The following is a 13,650-nucleotide window of genomic DNA, read 5'->3' as shown; positions in this document are numbered from 1 at the left end:
CACATCTATGTGAGATTCTGTGTAATAGACAAAACAGTTTGAGTGCAGAAACTATTTATTTCATTGGTCGGGAACTTTTTTTTTTTAACAATACCAACCTTTTTCATTATTAATTCAGTTTTGTTTTTATTTTACTATTATACTATAAACATGTGTGAGTTTGTGTCCTCTCTGATTTATTTTCCTTGACCTTTATTTACATGACAGAAGCGTCAGTTGCGCATTGGCACAAATTACTCCAGCCTCGACTCAGATGCGAAGAGAGGGAACCGCTCGTCAAGCAAATACTCAAGTTTACTACTCTGGACTAGGGATGGGCGATATAGCCTAAAATCCATATTGCGATATACATTGCAGCCTCTTGCAATAACGATATATATCACGATATATAAATTATAGTAAAACCATTTCAGAACAGGTTACACAGACCCTAAGGAAAGCCAAACAACTGCTAAATGTTTTGTTTTTTTAAAGAATGAAAGAAACAGTGTACGTAGTTTTGAGAACGTTTATTGTGCAAAACTGTAATTATACAACATAATGTTGCAGATAAATACAATTCAAGAACACTAGCTGCAGAGACTTTAAGTAGCCCTAATGTTTATATTATGGCTAGCAGCTTATGAAACCCCAAATTCACAATTAGAATATAGTGAAAAGGTTTTCATAAAGCTGTAAGCCATAATCATCAAAATTATAACAAATAAAGGCTTGTAATATCTCACTTTGCATGTAATGAGTCTATTTAATATATTAGTTTCACCTTTTACTTTTGCATGATATTCTACTTTTTCGAGTTTCTCCTGTTATACGTCAACTAAAGAAAATGCTTCAAGTATAAAAGTTTATTTACAGTAGTGCCATGCCATAGACAGTAAAAAGAGCACAACAGTGCAGAAGGCACTCGAAATCAAATGTAGTTTTAGTTTGGCTATTTTTTTAAAGGACACAAAAGATGCAAAGAGCAGAAAAACTGTCTTCTCAGTTAAAAAGCAACAACAACGAATCTTAGGCCACATTTACACTTAGCCGTGTATTTAGAGAAACAAATATTTTCCCCCCCTCCGTTTTCAATAATAACATCGTGCACACAACCCGCATAAATACGCCGTCGAGCGCCATCATAACTATGCCAAACCTATGGGCGGCAGTGTAGCGAGAAGGATAAAGCCATGCAAGCCAATCAGAATCCTCAGAATCGACAAGAGAGAACCCAGTTCTCCCAGTTGACACGACAACATATAACCGGCGTTTTCAGAAATCTCCACTTTGGCCGGAGTTTTTAGAAATAATCGTTTTCTGGAATAAAAACTGCGTTTTCGTGTAAATGACAGGCCAAAACGCAGAGAAATACCTGCGTTTTCCCATCGTGTAAACGGGGCCTTAAAATCGGGCACACACAGAGATGTTGTGTTTACACCACTATTTTGTGAATACGCGCTGGTATTCAGTGACATGTTTCGTTTTGAGGTAGAACAGATTAGTCGTGTGTGTTACCGAACTGTTGCCCCACGCACTCTGTATAGTTTGCTGCAGCTCGTCGGACGGCTTAAATCCGAACCAAGTCCAAATAATGGATGTTGCACCGATCTTTTTCACCAGCTCCTCCGTTTCGCTTTCAGCCATGTTTACTCAAGATGGCGACGAATATGATGCGTTTCAGCCATAGACAGTATATAAACGTTTTTTCAGCCGGTTGCAGCTCGTGGCTCTAAATTTCGCGGGTAGATTGCGCCATCAACATGCATTATCGCGAATTAAAATCTCTATCGTAGGCCAATTTTGTATCGTTTATATCGCATATCGTTTATATCGCCCATTACTACTCTGGACTCAAACTTCACATGGATCAAAATGAAAAGCTTATTTATGGGATGAAAATAGTATCAAAATGATTAACACGTGCAAGCACAATTATCAATGAACTTGACACATGTTGTTTTATGCATGCTTTTCAACTTGCGTGTGCAAAATTAAAAATTGAATGAATGTGTAACAATTTGTACAAATAGAGACATTTTTGTGTATACAAATGTTTTCTTTTGTATTAGTGTATCATAATTTGCGCATGCAACAAAGAAGATGTGCATGTGTGGATCAGATGACACGTGTGCATTCATTGACGTCTTTTCTGAGTCAATCTCATTTGATTCATTTGGATTTTGAGACTTTCTTTTCGCTGTTTTTAAGCATTTCACAACACACACACAAACTACTACACATGAATAGGCCTGGTGCTAATTATTAATGTGTGCACATCTACCCTTATATTTGACAAATTCACAAATGTGCCTCACTACATTTAAACTAATACAACACAACATGTGAGCAAAATCCAGAATCACAAGAATGTGCAGCATTTTGTAGCTAAAAATAGAGACATAGTTGTTAATAGAAAACCTACATTTTGTATGAATGTAGGTCAGAATGTGTGCATGCAACAAGTAAGATGTGCATTTGTGGATGAGGTGACACGCGTGCATTCATTGACTTGTTTCTGAGTCGATCCTATTTGATTCATTTGGATTTTGAGACTTTCATTTCGCCTTGCACGACAGACACACACACACACACACACACACACACACACACACACACACACACACACACACTCAGCTGTCTGAGAAAACCTGTTACCACTAGATGGCAGTATTCTGCTAAAACAGACAACGGCAGCGTAATCAAGCGTTCTTCCCCATTTAAAGGCACCATCACTCCGGACGCGATGTTTTTATTTTTTGATCAGCTGTTTGTGTAATGAGTGCTTCCACACCGAACGCGAATGTGCTGCAGCGAAAAAAACGCCTTTTATTTTTTTCGCTTCAATGCCGATTTTTTTTGTTGCTTTTGCGGCGACAGAAAAGGCTTCAGCCAATCACATACAGTGGATTGTTGATTTGATTGCATGTAAACGTGTCCCCTGATGATTTAAAGAGGACAGCTCACCTTAAGCAGACTGCCAGACGCTGCTCCAGACCGATTGGTTCCCTGAAGTTTGTGGTTTGTCTCGTCAGGAGCTCCTCAAATTGTCCCATAGACATTCGAAAGTGCGGAACTAGGTGTCCTACATCACTTTTTAATGGACACCCTGCAGCCAATCAGAATCGAGTATTCACCCAGACCATGGTATAAGATGAAATTAAAAAAGCCGCGTTTCCACCGAAATTACCCGGAAAATTTGTCCCAGGAAGTTTTTTTCCAGGAACTTTTTTTGCCCCAGACTGGTTGCTTTCTGCGTTTACACCGCGGTCTAAAGTACCGGGAAGATTATAAATCTCCTCCCAGTCTGAGACGGACAGTAATCAGTTTTGAGCGCCACATTTATAATAAGTATGGTGGAGATTCAAACTGTGCTGCAGTTGTTTGTGATGTATTGGTTTACTAACGAGGTAATTAACAAAACGGCAGAAAAGAGACGAGCACTGATACTAAAGCGTGTTCAGAAAGCTCGTAATGCTATAAAATTAGACGATGCTGACATTGACCGTGAGATGGCTGGTGCGAACGCGCACAAAATTTCCTGTTACACAAATACGCTTAATAAAGCCCGAACCTCGTCGTCGGTCAGGCTGTGTTTTTTTTAATTTTTTTTATTAAAGCTACACTGTGTGATTTTTACCCCCATCTAGCGGTGAAAAGGTATATGACCATCCAGTGAATATTAGTTTCTGTTCCTCTCAATTCCGATTTCGTTTTAACTCCTACGGTGGCCAATGTAGTCCAAGATTAACATGGCTTCCAGTTCGACCTCGTCCATGAGTATTTCCTTCAAGTGATGAGGTTACTTTAGAAAACTATTTTAATTTGCAGTAATTTAATTTGTCAGTTAACATATAGGTTATGACATCTATGTAAAATGAATAATAGTTTTATGTTTTCGTAATTTTTTTACCATTTCATTGCTAACATCAGCTATCAGTCCCAGACGAATGCAAGCTAATCTTAGTAAAGTAACTTTTATCAGTGCTATCGTTATTCTGTATATTGTACGACATCACTAGCGTAAGGCAACGTTTACACTGTAGGCTATATCATTTTTTTCCGTGAGCAGAGATCAGCTGATGTGACGGAGGTGAGAGGGAGAGGTAGAGCGCTGCTTTTTTTTTTACATTTCTAAATGTGTAGGCCTTCTTAAATTGGGTTATTTTTGCACAGCATAGAAAGGGACTTCTTTGTACTCTTTAGATTATCATCTAACATTTTATTATAATAAAATATTAGACCGTTTTTTAGTTTTCTTTGCTCTCAAGCTGGACATCTCATCTTCAGGATCAAAAACAATAGGGCAAGAAAGAAGTTTTGATATAAATTAGAAACAGATGCAAAATGTCTCTGCTCTAAATCATTTATCATCCCCACTGTTTATCCATTTAACAATATTTAACACCATATTTAACAATGGATGCAATGACAGTAACTGATTTCACCTTGTGATGATTCACTGGGATGGGACGGTATGAAAATTTCATATCACGATTATAGTGACCAAAATTATCGTGATTATCAATATTATCACGGTTTTGTTAAAACAAGATGAAAGTGTTCAAAAAGAACTGATGTTCACACTGAAAACATTTCAACAACATATTTGAAAATCAACAAACAACAAATAAAACAAGTGTCACAGGCCGGGGCGGCAACCAGGCCTTGCACGCCACCCCTTTTAAAGTGTACCACCCTGAGGAGCCTGACCAGAGAACACCACTGACAGGACAACGTTATAAAATACAAAGTTGTGTTGCTTTATTAGATTAAAAGTTTCTCAAAACAGAGCATCAATTAATCGATCTCTTCTTCGTCTTCCAAGGTCCAAAGGATATAACGGCTGCGGAAAGAAGGGCCCTCACTGGCACAGACAATGGTAGTGTACCCTGCAACGAATCCTCAGAACAGGCAGCGAACGGTACTCAGGTAAGAAACTTCACAGCGGGTCTGCAGGGAGGACGGTGGACAGTAGGGGTGGGAATCTTTTACCATCTCACGATTCAATTCGATTCCGATTCTTGAGGCCACGATTCGATTCAAAATCGATTTTCGATTCAAAAAGATTTTCGATTCAAAACGATTCGATTCGATTATCATGTAGAACACAACCGGTGAAGACAAAAAAACATCTATATTTCTCAGTCAGACACAGTAACTTAAAGAATAACAAGTTATGAAAATAAAGTGCTTCTTTCAAAATGAATAATAGTCCTACCCCTAAGCTACCTGGCGATGAAGCAGCGATAGACCGAGTTTTTTTTTTTTTTTTTGCCCTCTCGGAGTTGGCAGGGAGCTTCATAAGCACTGCAGTGTGCGTTGGTCTGCAGCTGGCGGCTGACTGTACGTTCACACCGCCGCCGACTTGAGCTGCAAAAAAGCTATGGCCGCCCTGTCAAGGACGCTTGTCAAAAAGTACGGGGAATCTTGTTGACGCTTTGGCCGCTCTGACGTAGCAGCATTCACAATGAAATGTAAACAGAAAAAACAAGCAATGCATTCGGCAGTTTAGGATATCGCACAAGATTTGTCAACACAGAAAACATTTCATCATTGGAGAGTTTTTTTCCCGACACCATCGTATTAATTGATTTTGATTAATATGCGCGAGGGAGAGAGAGAGCAGACAGCGCTCGGGTGAGTGCGCGCGCGGCCGGCTCTCTCTCTCTGCTCGTTCTTATGCCCTGTTAAACCGACAGGACTTAAAACACATGCAAATGGTAGGAACGAAAGATCTCCCTCTCATCCATTTGCTTCCTTTTTGTTTTAGTGATTTGCCGCTCACGTCCCGTATAGGCTAGTTACAAAAATGGAGGCGAACAGCCAGCTGATTTTATTTATTTATTAAATCGATTCTTGGACATTTCAGATCGATTCTGAATCGTTGCAAATGAGAATCTAGCTTCTTCTGTGAATAGATTTTTTTGGCACACCCCTAGTGGACAGCACTCAGGTGAGGAACTTCGCAGCGGTCTGCTGCGACACACCGGGAAACAACACACCGGGAAACTGCTTTGCGCGGTCTTTTGCGCTTATGTTTGTTGGCAAATGAGAATGATTTGCGGGCTTCATCATGGTTTCATCAGCATTACGGGGTTTGCAGCTTTTCAATGATGTCGCGCAATTACGTCACTTCATAACGTTCCCATGGCAACATGGCAAATTGCTGCGCTTGTGTGAAGTAAACCAAGCAGGCCGCTGTCAGAGAGGAACAGTCCCCTCTCTTGTATAACAACACCAGTGCGCTGTGTATTCCTGCTTTGCCCTTGGCTCTTGGAGGATTCCCCAATCACATGCCTAGGGGGGAGGGGACAAATACCACTTAGTCTTAATAAGTGTATTCTTAGTAAGGGTGTCGATCGAAATTAAGTCACAATCTCGAACATCGAATAAAAAAATGGAATCGTCGATGCTGCCACGCCCCCATGTCACGTTCGGTCGGCTTGTCAAGCGGGGCCGCACACGAGAAGCGCCGCGTCTTTGACAACTCGAGGTAGGGCTGGGCGATATGGCCAAAAAAAAAATATCACGATATTTTTTTTTATATCAGTCGATATCGATAATTATCGATAAATGTCAAATCTTTATTTATTTCAAGTTTAAAGACAGATTTTTACTCCAACGTGAAAGCTGTAGAAACCAGAGCGTTGTGTTTTTAAACTACTCTTTATTGTCAGAACATATCATGACAAACACTTGCCAAACAGGGGAACATTCACAAAGCCGAGGTAGAACATTCAAACATTTGACATTTTTCCTTAACAAAATAAATATCTTTATTTCAGTAGTATTAGCTTGAGTTAGGATGCAGATTTACTTTATACAATTTATGTTCATTAACAAAAACAGTAAAATCTGTTAAAAAAAAAAGTAACAACATTATTTTTATTTGGTAAAATGTAATATTCTTTAGTTTTATTAAAATGAACCATTGGTCATCCAGCATCATGCATTTAGATCATGATAACCACAGATAAAATGTAACTTTATGGTTTCTATGGTATTTATGAAAACCAGTAGCCTAAATACATTATTAAAAACTGTAATTATATTCCATTAGTCCTTTAATACATTGTCTACATTAATAATATTATACAATTCAATATATATATCCCACGCACATTTCATGGTGCAGTTAATATTACTAGGCTAACGTTACAGTAATGTTAAATCCGTGGTAAATGATGGGAATGTGTAGACGGAGAAGCTTCTGACTGTATCGTTGCGCACAGTGTTTCTCATTTTCGTCAGCGCGGTCTCATCTGCCTTTAAACTGGGTTAAATCACTGAGACATTTGTGTTCCTCGCTGAATTCAAGCGCTTCTCACTGGATCTCGTGATTGAGACCGATCAGAGTAAACGCGTCTGCTCGAGGGAGCTCGCGCTCGCGCTGCCGTTTGGACTTTGAGCCGAGCGGATAAACGGTCCGTGTGGCGCGCGCGGTTCAAATGAGATTCGTTCCGCTTTTGGCGCAAAAACATTATCGAACATTTATTGAACTCTTGATATCGTTTTATCGAGAAAAATTATAGCGCGATAATTATCGTTATATCGCCCAGCCCTAACTCGAGGTATCGCACACACCGGACGAGAAGCGCCGCGTCGCGTCTATGACAACTCGAGGTATCGCACACACCGGACAAGAAGTGCTGCGTCTTTGACAACTCGAGGTATCGCACACACCGGACAAGAAGCGCCGCTTCGCGTCTATGACAACTCGAGGTATCGCACACACCGGACAAGAAGCGCCGCGTCTTTGACAACTCGAGGTATCGCACACACCGGACAAGAAGCGCCGCGTCTTTGACAACTCGAGGTATCGCAAACACCGGACAAGAAGTGCTGCGTCTTTGACAACTCGAGGTATCGCAAACACCGGACAAGAAGTGCTGCGTCTTTGACAACTCGAGGTATCGCACACACCGGACAAGAAGTGCTGCGTCTTTGACAACTCGAGGTATCGCAAACACCAGACAAGAAGTGCTGCGTCTTTGACAACTCGAGGTATCGCAAACACCGGACAAGAAGCGCCGCGTCTTTGACAACTCGAGGTATCGCACACACCGGACAAGAAGCGCCGCGTCTTTGACAACTCGAGGTATCGCAAACACCGGACAAGAAGTGCTGCGTCTTTGACAACTCGAGGTATCGCAAACACCGGACAAGAAGTGCTGCGTCTTTGACAACTCGAGGTATCGCAAACACCGGACAAGAAGTGCTGCGTCTTTGACAACTCGAGGTATCGCACACACCGGACAAGAAGCGCCGCGTCTTTGACAACTCGAGGTATCGCAAACACCGGACAAGAAGTGCTGCGTCTTTGACAACTCGAGGTATCGCAAACACCGGACAAGAAGTGCTGCGTCTTTGACAACTCGAGGTATCGCACACACCGGACAAGAAGTGCTGCGTCTTTGACAACTCGAGGTATCGCACACACCGGACGAGAAGCGCCGCTTCGCGTCTATGACAACTCGAGGTATCGCACACACCGGACAAGAAGCGCCGCGTCTTTGACAACTCGAGGTATCGCACACACCGGACAAGAAGCGCCGCGTCTTTGACAACTCGAGGTATCGCAAACACCGGACAAGAAGTGCTGCGTCTTTGACAACTCGAGGTATCGCACACACCGGACGAGAAGCGCCGCGTCGCGTCTATGACAACTCGAGGTATCGCACACACCGGACAAGAAGCGCCGCGTCTTTGACAACTCGAGGTATCGCACACCGGACGAGATGGCCGAATGGCGCCGCCGGTGTGTGTGTGTATGTGTGTGTGTGTGTGTGTGTACACTCAGAGAATAAAGTGTTCGCATTTCAAAGACGTGGCTCTGTGCGACGCATAGATTTATCTGTTAAACTCTTTGTTTATTTGTTTTGTTGTGAACTTGAATGTCATCTTCTGTGAAGAAGACTGCAGTTACAAAAGAGAAACTAGATCGCAGGTTATTTTGCTTAAGTTTCCAATTGACTGAAGATATTTCTGAAGATAAGTTATTGTTACATTTTGTTCTTATTAAATGTTTTAAATTTGACAATGTACTGTGGCACATTGCGAACAAAGGTCAGATGTTATGCATAAAAGTCTAAAAATGGCATAGCAACCTGTGCTTTAAAAAAAAAAAGTAAAAACCGAGAATCGAATTGAACTGTGACCTTAGAATCGAAAATGTAATCGAATCGAGGATTTGGAGAATCGTGACACCCCTAATTCTTAGACAGATGCCTTCATATTTAATATTCACTTATAAACCACAACTTACTTTAGATCCGTCTTTGAGGTTGTACTGGCCAAGCAGGGTTTTGAATAAGGAAGGCGGGTAAGACTTACACTTGACTGCTGCCAAGACCAAACCAAAGTTACTTGGTTCCGACGTGTTATGCTCAGAACCACCATAATTTTTTATTAATTAATAAGCTTTCTTATGATGCATTTTTAGCCCGGCCAACTGTTGCTTCCTCAATCTACTGCTTCTCCTGATCATAGACAGCAAGCATTGACAGCACATATAGAGCCTTTTCATTTACATATAGAGTCACCAGCCCATTTAATTTAATTTTTTCATTTATATTTTATTTCATTCTTTTGAAAAGGAGCAGAAAGAAGATAAACTTATAATATCTGCCCCTTATCAACATAAGTTAAATTACAATTCCAAAGAGGTGCGCTTACAACACACGTCTACTTTGCAACACATACAAAGACATAAATCAAATATCACATTTCCTGCTAAATTGATGCATTATATTTTTCTATTAGTAATGATTTTACACTCTTCTTAAAAACAAAAAAACGATGTTGAAGTTTTAATTTCACTATTTAGATTATTCCACAGACTGACTCCTTGTATTGAGACACATATTTCCTTTAATTTTGTTCTAAACTCGGGTTTCTGAAAGACTTCAGTTCCTCTTAAATTGAATTTACTAACTCTCTTGATGAATCTATTTTGCAATTTATCCGGTAATGTTTTCAGATGAGCTTAATACATTATTTTTAGAAGGCTATATTCTAATAAGTCATTGAATTTTAATGTTTTTAACTGTCTAAATATTGGATTTGTGTGGGCCCTATATTCACTTCTATTTACAATGCGAATTGCACGTTTTTGTAATTTAAAAACAGGTTCTATATAAGTCTTGTTTGCACTTCCCCATGCTTCAATGCAATAGGTCAGATGTGGAACAATCAATGAATTATATAACAAAATTAAGGCACATTTATTAACAGATTATTTTACCTTATGTAACACGGCTATAATTTGGGATACCCTAGATTTAACATGGTCAATATTTTAATTTCCATGTCAACTGCTCATCAATCACAACACCTAAAAACTTAAACTCATGAGTCCTTTCAATCTGTACTCCTTGTACTGACAATGCTGCATCTAAATCCTTATTTATACAACTAAAAATTATACATTTTGTCTTACTGATATTTAAAGACAATCTATTTGCGTTAAACCATCTCATAATTTTCCCAAACTCAAACTCTACAACTTGTAATACCTCATTTATATTTTTGCCAGCATAAAATAAAGTAGTATCATCCGCAAACAAAATACATTTTAGTAACTTAGAAACATTTGCTATATCATTCACATAAAGAAGAAAAAGTACTGGACCTAGTACCGATCCCTGGGGTACACCACAATTTATTGGACAATTTCTTGATTTTATGCTATTGATTTCAACAAACTGCTCTCTGTCTTTTAAATAACTTTTGACCCACTGATGAGCTATACCACTTATACCATATTTATATAATTTACTCAATAATATTTTGTGGTCTAAGGTGTCGAACGCTTTTTGCAAGTCCACGAAGACACTTACAGTAACATATTTCTTATCCATAGCATTGGTTATTTCTTCTACCAGTTCCAAAATTGCTGTTGCAGTTGAATGATTTGAGCGAAATCCATATTGACTATTAGTTAACAATTAGTTTTTATCCAAAAAATGTTTTAATCTAATCACAAATAATTTTTCAAAAATGTTTGATAACTGTGGTAATGGGTCTGTAATTCGAAACATAATTTTTATTTCCTTTTTTAAAAAGTGGAACCACTTTGGCTATCTTCATACATTCTGGAAATTTCCCTGTAGTGAATGACAAATTACAAATATAAGTAAAAGTCTCAACAATAACATCTATAATTTGCTTTATCAGTGACATATTCATATTTGTATAATCATTTGACTTTTATTTGCAAATTCATACACAATTTTCAAAATTTCAGTCGCTTGTACCCTCTCAAGGAAAATGCTGTTTACACTATGTGGAATAATACTACCATCAATATTTTCATCTGGGATGTATCGTACTAAATTGGAGCCAATATTTGCAAAATAACTATTAAATTTGTTTACAATTTCTTCTGTCGCGTATTTATCTGAGTTGTTCTTGGTTATAAAATCGGGAGTAATAAAAATGCCCATCAAATGTCTTGATTGGTAGAGTCTAGATTTAAAGTTAGGCACAAGTCAGTGAGGTGTCCACATACTTAGCCACTTAGTGTACACAAAATACATTTGAAATGAAAGCAGTGGTTTACATACATACATATGTGTGTAGTTTACCACATTTTTCATGAGCCTAAATTATGTAATGTTACTTTTTAACTATATTACTCAGTTTGAAACCCCTGGTTCAAATTTTGAGGAATTCATCATAACATTGTCCACAATTATGTGTTGGATGATAAAACCCTATCTGAATTGTCGTTTATTTAATCTAGTGTAATTGTGATGTTTCTGATCATTTTAAGGAAACATAAAAGTACAAAATAACAACAACAAAAAAACATGAAAGTACAAACTTAAAAAAACATACCCGAGGCGGCTCTGGACTCAAAATCCACCCCATCCCAGTAAAACGACTAAGTTTCAATAAGGATGCCTGAGCCCATTCTTTGTCCTCCTGGGTGACAGGTCTTTTGATGCCAGCTGAAATAGACTGGTTATTAAAATGAGTAATAGTATTTAAGATAGTTTCAAGTGATGGATATTTCTCAATATAACAGCCTTTTATTATGATAATTCATTTATAGCACACAATCTAAGCTTAAAAAAAAAAAAAATTCACAGATATTTAAGAAAATAATTAAAACCACCCAACATCAACAAACATATTACAACTTTTTAGTAACTAAAAATAATTATTAGGTTTAGTGACAAGATGTTATCATGTTTACATGGTATTTCTGGTAAGCTAGGTTCTTTTATTATTGCTTGACACAAATTTTACGATTTCAATTAAATTATTGTGATTTGATTCAATATTGACTCATTTGGAATGTCCCGATCCAATCCACGTCATCGGTATCATGATACTGGCCCAGAACGCTAGATCGGAGAGGAGAAAAAAAATATGATCCGATACCTATCCAACACAAACCATGGGAAAATCTAGCTTAAACCATCGCCTAAATGTTTGAATATTAGCATTTCCCGTGCTGCGACATGCAGTTAGGTAGTAGCCAATCATAGTCGCTTGAGTATGAGAATTAGCTAACTTGCATACAGAATAGCCAAGTCAGCAGTGTGGAAGTATTTTATCCTTAAAGGAGAACTCCGGTCAACTTTAACATTGAGCTCATTTTTTTGTAAATTTGGAGTGCTGTCAATACAGAGAACAATGACAAAAATCGGTGTTGCCTACACCTTGTTATCCTCTTTTTAAAATTTGCACCCTGTTGACTTCAATGGGGCAAGTTTTAAACCTGCTTTGAGCCTCTTAACATCCTTGATGTGTCATACAAGTGCCCAGCCATGTGAGTGATTCTTTTAGAACACGAGTGAATCTGACTGCAGTAGATGTGAAAGATATGAATTAAATGTTATTTGAATGTTATTTCAGCCAGCACAAATACCTGTATTTACATCCTGTTTTCGGTCGAAGTCCAAAGATCCTGCTACCAGGATCTGCTCCACATTTTCTGTGATGACTTTGAGCTGGTTCAAATTGTTATGAGAGGTCAAGATATTGTCGACATAGCTGTCCTCCTCTAGCACTCGACGCTCTTCCTCAAGATGGCTAAACTGGGGGAGATTCGCTGTCTCTCTCACGGCGAGTTGAGCGATACAACCTGCTGGCTTGTCACCAATGTTAACTCTTGTGACTGCATATTCGCCCAGCTCCTCCTCTTCAGAGTCACGCCACAGAAACCTATGCAAATGCACCTCCCGATCTTCAAGCCACACTGAATTGTACATCTTTCTTATGTCTCCCTAAGCCGGAACCTGAGAAGCACAGCACGAATAAAATTGAGGACGTCGGGGCCCTTTAACAAGAGGTCATTCAGACTCACCCCTCTGCACTTCTGACTACTGTTCCAGACCAGTCTCACCGGAGTTGTGACTGAGTGGGGGTCGGGTGCGATGAGGTGGCTAATATACCACACTGGGCCAGTCCATGTCTGAAGGACGTCTCTAGACAACTTCATTGCGGCCTGGCGCTCGACCATCTCGTGAACTTGAGCAGCATAGGCAGCCTTCCACTCCGGCTCCCTGATCAGCTGCCTCTTAGTCCTGAAGAATGCTTCCTCAACTGCACTCCTGTTGCTTGGTAATGTGGCTGGATCTTCTACCCAGGGGTACTTGGCGTGCCAGTGAGGCCTCTCACTGTGCTCATCAGCAGCTACATATGTGAGCCCATTCTTTA

The sequence above is a fragment of the Phoxinus phoxinus genome (genome assembly GCF_949152265.1).
Source record: "Phoxinus phoxinus genome assembly, chromosome: 9".
Taxonomy (NCBI): Eukaryota; Metazoa; Chordata; class Actinopteri; order Cypriniformes; family Leuciscidae; genus Phoxinus; species Phoxinus phoxinus.
The sequence above is the reverse complement of the archived record's forward strand: the minus strand, read 5'-3'. Positions refer to the sequence as shown.